Here is an 8623-nt window from a genome sequence, read left to right on the forward strand (position 1 = left end):
TCATCAATGGGAAAAATAATCCCATCATGGAATCCCTATAGTGCAAAGTGTGAACTAGTAAGATTATTTTCAGCAATGATTATTAAGCAAAATATTCTACCAGACACGTCTCCACTCTAGATTGCATTCTATTGTCATCATTTATTTTAGGCCAAAAGTTTCTCTTTTCTTAGTAAATAAATTAATCCATTTCTGTGTTCCCAATCGTGATTTACCTGCCTCAGTGGTTTTATTTATTACAAAGATATGAGGGCACTCCAAAAGTTCATGGGAATTTTTAAAAAATAAGTTTGGGACAGGTGTTTTGCATAGTGTTTAAAAGGCCACTTGGAATACCTGCATCTCATATCACAGTGCCTGGGTTCAAGTCCTGACTACTCTCCTGATTTCACCTTTCTGATATTAAACACTCTGGGAAGTAGCAGGTGATGGTTCAAGTAGTTGGGTCCCTGCCACCTACGCGGGAGACCCAGATTCAGGTCCTGCTTCACTATGTTCCAGCGGGGGCTGCTGAGGGCATTTAACTGGTAAGCGAGTAGATGAGTGATCTCTTCTTTTTTTTAAGATTTATTTATTTGAAAGAGTTATACCGAGAGAGGAGAGGCACAGAGAGAGAGAGAGAGAGAGAGAGGTCTACCATCCGATGGTTCATTCCCCAATTGGCCACAATGGCCAGAGTTGTGCTGATCTAAAGCCAGGAGCCAGGAGCCAGGAGCTTCTTCTGGGTCCCCCACGCATTGGCAGGTGCCCAAGGACTTGGGCCATCTTCCACTGCTTTCCCAGGCCATAGCAGAGAGCTGGATAGAAAGTGAAACAGCCGGGTCTCGAACTGGCGCCCATATGGGATGCCAGTGTTTCAGGTCAGGGCGTTAACCTGCTGCACCACTGTGTCAGACCCATCTCTCTGTTTCTTTTTTATGTATATGCATGTGTGTGTGTGCATACATACCTTTCAAATAAATAAATACATAAAATTAATTAATTGAAACAAAGATAAGTTTATTTTGGTGTCAAAAACTTTTTGTTAAGATTTATTTTATTTATTTGAAAGGCAGAGTTACATAGAGAGAAAGAGAGAGAGAGCTAGACGCAAAGAGAGATCCTCCATTTTTTGGTACACTCCCCCAGTGGCCTCAATGGCTGGGGCTAAGCCAAGTCAAAACCAGTGGCCAGGAGCTTCATCCACGTCTCCCACATGGGTGCAGGGGCCCAAGCACTTGGATCATCTTCTGATGCTTGATGCTTTCCTAGGCACAATAGCAGGGAACTGGATCAAAAGTTGGGCAGCTGGGATGCTGCAGGCGGGGGCTTAACCTGCTGTGCCGCAGTGGGGCCTCCCACCAAAAACTTTTAAAATTCACACAGTTTTTTCATAAAACACATGTTTATGAACTTTTTGTAGACCTTTCATATGTATGGATTTAAAACTTTTTCACCAAAATAAATTTCTTTTACTTCCATTTTTTTCATGAACTTTAAAAATGTACTTCTTTGTTCATCTGAGAATCTGAGCAAACACAAAGAGAGCTTCTGTTGGCTGCTTTGCCTTTTTTTTTTTTTTTTTTTGACAGGCAGAGTGGACAGTGAGAGAGAGAGACAGAGAGAAAGGTCTTCCTTTGCCGTTGGTTCACCCTCCAATGGCCACCGTGGCCAGCGTGCTGCGGCCGGCGCACCACGCTGATCCAATGGCAGGAGCCAGGTGCTTTTCCTGGTCTCCCATGGGGTGCAGGGCCCAAGCACTTGGGCCATCCTCCACTGCACTCCCGGGCCACAGCAGGGAGCTGGCCTGGAAGAGGGGCAACCAGGACAGAATCCGGCACCCTGACCGGGACTAGAACCCGGTGTGCTGGCGCCGCAAGGCGGAGGATTAGCCTAGTGAGCCGTGGTGCCAGCCGCTTTGCCTTTTTTAAAGATTTATTTTATTTATTTGAAAGACAGAGTTAGAGAGGGAGAGGGAGAGGGAGAGGGAGAGGGAGAGAGAGAGAGAGAGAGAGAAGAGAGAGTGAGAGATCTTCCAACCTCTGGTTCACTCCCCCAAATGACTGCAATGGCCAGAACTGAGCTGATCTGAAGCCAGGAACCAAGAGCCTCTTCTGGGTCTCCCACATAGGTGTAGGGGCCCAAGCACTTGGGCCACTTGTTACTGCCTTCCCAGGCCACAGAAGAGAGTTAGATTGAAAGTGGAACAGCTGGGACCTGAATCAGCTCCCATATAGGATGCAGGGCTTTAACCAGCTGTGCCACAGCACTGGCCCCTGGTTTACTCCTGAAATGCCTGCAATAAGCAGGACTGGGCCAGGCTGAAGCCAAGATCTAGGAACTCAGTACAGGTCTCCCACATCAGTGGTAGGAACCCAACTGCTGAGCCATTACCTGCTACTTCCCAAGGTGTGCATTAGTAGGAACCTGGAATTGAGAGTGGATCTGGGATTTGACCTAGGCATTTCTATATGGGATGAGGGTGTCCTCAGTAACATCTTAATTTCTGTTCCAAATGCAGCCCTTTCCATTAACATTTTGTCATCTGGTTCGATAGGTTACAAACTGTGAGAATCAACTTCACTCTTTCTGTCTTGTAATAGACCATTTTTGCATCAGCACTGGCTACCAAATAGCAGAAAATACTAACATAGTGATGGCAACTTGATATTGATGAAAATGTTACAAAAAGCATTAAAAAATTTTCATCTGCTCATTATTTCTAAGTAGCTGGTAGAAAGACATTATTCCTCCTCTCAAGACACTGTCACTGGAATACATGCACTTTGACTCTCCATCCATGTGACAAATGGACAGTGAGCCCTCTGGCTACACATTTGTTTGTGTGTGGCTCCTCATGATTGCCTTTTCTATGTCCAATGCTTAAGAAAGTTCAGAAAATGAAGTGACAGCAGAAAACTGGAATCGAGCTAGATTCCCTGGTGACTTGCCCACACCTGGGGGTGCTAGAACAACGCAGAATAAGAGAACATTATTTAGTTTTCCAAGGAAAGAGCACAAGACTCTTCCTAGTGCAAAACTGGCTTTACAATATCTGTGAACTTACCCTTCAAGTTATAAAGAATGATGAGCATTATTATTAATCCACCTGGTTACCCAGTTCCTTGTCAATAGAAGTAATGCTCCTAACCAAATATTCTTTCAGATTTCTTCTAACTTTTCTCAGTGTCCGATTTTGTGAAATGATGTCGACTACTTGAATAGACAAAATCCTGAGCCAAGTTTTTTCAACTTAAGCACTACTGACATTTGAGTTCTGGTAACTCTTTGATATGGGAAGGCATCTGTTCATTGTATGGTATCTGGGTGCATTCCTGCTGTTAGATGCCAATAAAATCAGTTGTGACAACCAAACACATCTCCAGACATGGCCAAATGTCCTCTGGGGACAAACCTCAATCCTCCTTTACCTGCTTTGAGTTCTTCTAGGTAACTGCTGCTCCTCCGCACGCGGAGGAGCCGCACCAGACCGGACGCTTGTTGTTCCCTTTTTTACAAGTCCTTTCTATAGTAAAGTAAGAATAAGTAAACAGAAAACTCCCAAAGCAAGAATGAGTAGAGAGAAATGAGAAAGAACGAAGCAAAGAACTTCCCCGCGAACTCTCCAACGCACTCTCCAACCAACCCACACCACCATGCCGTCTCTCTCCTCCTATATAGTCCTCTCCACCAATCCGTGCTCTGCTACCCACACGCCGAGCGCGCCGCTCTCCTCCAATCAGGAGCAGCTCCTGCAGCTTGTCAAGTTGGTGAGAGGCAGCTGGGTAGAAGCTGTTTGCTCCTCTCCCAGCGCCATATTGTGGGAGAGCAGATGCATAGAATAAGTCTTAATTCCAGTAACAGTATAGTCCGAGTTGCTCCCCACAGGTAACAAAAATTATTATGTGATAATTTTTATCCATTTTGAGTAGAGAAACAACTTTACATCACCCTCCATCATTTTTAGGTTTAGTCATTGATATTTCATTTTTAGGTTTAGTCATTGATTATTTCATTTATTTAAAAGATACTTATTGAATGACAGTAACTGGGTATAAAGTTATGAACAAAACAGATATGATCTCTATCCTTATGGAGCTTGTAATCTTAAGAGAGAAATGATTCTTTTTTAAACAAAATTTTTACAAGGCCAGCATTGTAGTGCAGCAGGTTAAACCACTGCATGAGACACCAGTATCCTATGTCAGAATGTGGGTTCGAATCCCATCTTCTCTGTTTCTGATCCAGCTTCTTGCTAATGCACCTAGGAAGGAAGTGGATGATGGTCCAAGTGTTTCTGGTTTCAGGATGGCCTAGCCCTGGCTGTTGCAGGCATTTGGAGAGTGAGCCAGCAGAAGATCCATCTTTCTCTCTCTCTCCCTCTCTGTGTGTGTGTATGTATATATATATGTGTGTGTGTGTGTGTGTGTGTGTGTGTGTATACATATGTGCCTCTCAAATAAACAAACAACTCTGAAATATTTTTTGCTTATCTGTTTGAGAGACAGAGAGGAAAAAAAAAAAAAGAAAAAAAGAGGGAGAGAAACACAGAGGGCTATCTCCCATTGACTAGTTCACTTTCCAAAGGTGCATAACAACCTGGGTTGAGCTGAAGCCAGGAACCAAGAATTCAATCCAGGTATCCCTCTTTAATGGCAGGAATCCAATGACTTAAGTCATCACCACCCGCTCCCAGTGTCCATGATAGAACAAAATTATGAAGTGGAGTTGAATCCAGGTGCTCTGATGTGGTGTGTGGGTATTCTAACTGGTTTCTTAATCACTAGGCCAAATGCCCACCTCCAGGAAACAATTTTTAAACAATTAAATAGAGAGATTGATACATTCACACTAATGCTAATAAGTACTGCAAAGGTGAGAGACAAAGCTTGTGTGAATACAATTTCAGGCAGATTCCGACAAAAGAGCCCCTAAAAGTAGAGTTAGATGAACATGTTGTATCAATAGTTGCGGCATTTTTATTATTCTACCTTTTAAGGTATACCATCTACATTTATTAGGGGGATCTAGGTTAATTTACACTTTCATATTTGTGCTTTGTCATAAATAAAGTCCAAGGTTAGATGGAATGTTAATTAGAAGTGCTTTCCAAGGCTTTTAAAACCTTTGCACATAAGTGACTCTTCCGCTCTTCCTCGTATGGCCATCTCCAGTAAATGGATTTGTGTCAGTTATGATCAAAATTTGGCATAAGCTGTGTTTCCAGGGGTTTCTGACTTTCGTCTGCAGGACAGAGTTTGGAGACAAAGTTTTGGTTATCTTGCATCAGCCAAAGTTTTCAGTCTCATGTCTATACTTCATGCTAATTTGTAAGTTGTGGACTCTTAAAGGTCATTCCTAAATTAAATCCACTAAGTAAATCACCTCCCCAGTGACTGAGAGTTTGAAACATTTCTTGTTATGGCCAAGGAAAAAACAGATGTGATAATGATGCCCCATGACCATTGCAGTACCCATGCTCAGAAGTTTGTTAATGAGAGGAAAGGGACAGAACTGTTTTGTATCCTTGTCTCTTTGGATTAGAAGGTAGAGCAACCAAGCACACAGCAGAGTCAAAGTGTTAAACTGTAAATGAAGAGCTGTGGGCATTGATTATTTGCAATCAATTTATCTAGGTAATGGTCTGAGCAATTCTTAAAGTTAGTTTACAATGGAGTGAGTGCTCAACTTGTCTCTTTATATAACCCATTTGTGTTTGAAAAGATTATCTTAATCATACACATTAACTGTTTATGGAATATTTGAGTAGAGTGAGAAACAATAAGAAATTATTTTTGATGCAATGACAGCTTTCAAGTGTGGTCTAGCACATCTTCCTTCTTTCATCCCTTAGTTGCATCTAAGCAGGACTCATACTTGCCTACTCAAAGTGTTAAAAATTTCAGTTTTAGGAAACTCCACTTTAAAACTTTTCTCCATAAATACCGGAGTGCTCCTGAGCTCCCTGCCCAGAGTAAAGAGCTATAATCTCAAAACGTTTCCTTTTTAAGGAAGGATAATATTTATTTTAATTCCACATCCACTATACATTTCTGTTTCTATTTCATAAAGAGAAAGAGAGAGTAGAAACAAAGGAACAAAATAATTTGATTTCTTTGTAAGTTCTACTTGGTGATCATGACTTATGTATATTGAGCCGCGGAATTATGGCTGTCTCATGCAATGCAAGCCTGAATTCTGCAGATATCTCTGCAGGAGACATCCCCATTCCCCCAGTTTACCAGAGGCTCAAGCTTTCTCTGATTTGGACACTTTCTCCTCAACTTCTATGTCACAGACAGTTGATGCATCCTTAAATGGGGGCACCTTCATGAAAGGCCAAGCCTGACTACCTTCCACATGTTCTCCAAGCCACATGAACCTCATGTACCTTTACCATTTGAGTAAGTGACATGTTGTCTTCAAGTGCCACCAGCCCATTTCCCCTCCCACCAATCTCTCCAATTCTACCTTTTCTCTCTCAAAATGGACAGAGGGCAGGTCAGCAAAACTATTAAATAAGGAAACATGAACAGGGGCCAGGGTAGTGGCATAGTGGGTGTGCTAGTCCGTGTCCTCGCTGTTCCACTTCTGATCCAGCTCCCTGCTAGTGGACTGGAAAAGGCAGCAGAAGGTGACCCAAGTATTTAGGTTACTGCCACCCATGTGGAGACCTGAATGAATCTCTTGGCTCCTGGTTTCAGCCTGATCCAGCACTGCCATTGTGGCCATTTGGGGAGTGAACTAGTGATAGAAGACTTTTCCTCTCTCACTCCCTCTCTTCTCTCTGTAACTCTGACTTGCAAATAAATAAAATACATCTTTAGAAAAAATTTGAAATCCATACATAGAAGGGTTTTCAAAATGTTCATAGAAAGTGCATATTACAGAAAGAGCTATGCCAGGATTCCAAATTTTTGGTACCTACAATGAACTGATCTTTTAATCTCCCAATTACCATTAACTTTTTGAAGCATCCTCATACATTTGTGTAGTCGTCACATTGAAAGCATTGCCCTTCAATCTACAACACTATTAACATGATAAAACGTGACAAAAACTTTTTTCCTATGACCAATATTCTCCTTATTCTATATCTTCACTACCATGTAGACTGAGTGAAACTAAATAAGAAAAAGAGGGCAGAAGGAAGAGTGAACAGTCATACTATGTCCCTCTCTACTTTAGGGCTCTAAGTCCTGGGCTTGGGTTACATTGTGGTACAAAAGCAGAGGCTGATTTTTAATCTGAACTAGGATGAACTTTTGAATGGGAATTTAAATCCAGAAATGGCTATGACATCTGCCCAGATTGTTGCAGAAATGGAGAAGGGAGTGTCAGTGGAGCAAGTTTACATGCAACAGTAGATGAACTGGTAAATAAGCAAGTTTGTGATGCACCACATTAAGTGTATTCCATAACTAATGATATTCTCATGCTCAATGAGTGATACTTCCTAATTTGGCAGAGGGAATAAGGACTAGAGTCCCCTTCCTTATGCTTTTCCTGAATATCGGGAAACATTTACAGCTACTGTACTATCCATGTTCAGGTATCAGTCATTCCTTAGAATAATAATTAATAATCAACTATATAATAGTACAGTAGTTCTGAATTAACATTTTAAAGATTGGCTTATTTAATTGTAATGCAGGGTTACAGAGAAGCAAAGACAGAGAGACAGAGACAAAGATCTTCCATCTGCTGGTTCACTCCCCAAATGGTCATAACAGCTAGGGCTGTGCCAATCCAAAGCCAGGAGCCAGGATCCAGGAGCTTCTTCCAGGGTTCCCTCATGATGCAGGGGCCCAGGGACTTGGGCCATCTTCTACTGCTTCCCCAGGCCATAGCAGAGAGCTGGATGGGAAGTTGAGCAGCCGGATCTTGAAGTGGTGCCCATATGGGATGTCACCACTGCAGGCAGTGGCTTTACCACAATACCACAGTTCCAGCCCCCTGAATTAATTTTAAATTTTCTCTTACTATGCTTAAGTGATCAGAAATAAATTTGCTGTTGATTAAGTCTTTTTCAAAGTGTGACCAAGTGATTTTGGATTCAGTATTCAGATTTCAAATTCAAACACTAAATGATTGTATGGCAAGACAGACACAATGGTGAGTCACAAAGGATCATATTCTAAGAGGCAGAATAAGCACCTGGGATGCTTTCCTTTACTGTGCATTGGTCTTTCAGTTTGGGGATGTTAAAGAGGTTTGGAGATATGCAGGGAGGAGGCAAGGGAAAGTATCAGGGCCTGCAGGAGGACTAAGGGCCATAGATATTTACCATACTCTAAATACTGATTTAAGAACATCAACATTATAACCATTGGAATAGCTGAATTGGCATATGCCTTGTGAAGACCTGCCCTGTGAAGATAACTGAACACATAGCTTTATTTTCCTTACTCCTGAAATCCCACTGAAATGCCCCCAAAAGTATATCTGAAAGAATGTAAGGATGGGATCAAATGGATTAAAATGCCAGGGTAGGGCCGGCACCACGGCTCACTAGGCTAATCCTCCGCATGCGGTGCTGGCACTGCAGGGTTTTAGTCCCGGTTGGGGCGCCAGATTCTGTCTTGGTTGCTCCTCTTCCAGTCCAGCTCTCTGCTGTGGCCCGGGAGTGCAGAGGATGGCCCAG

This window comes from Oryctolagus cuniculus, chromosome 5, assembly GCF_964237555.1.
Source record: "Oryctolagus cuniculus chromosome 5, mOryCun1.1, whole genome shotgun sequence".
NCBI classification, from domain to species: Eukaryota; Metazoa; Chordata; class Mammalia; order Lagomorpha; family Leporidae; genus Oryctolagus; species Oryctolagus cuniculus.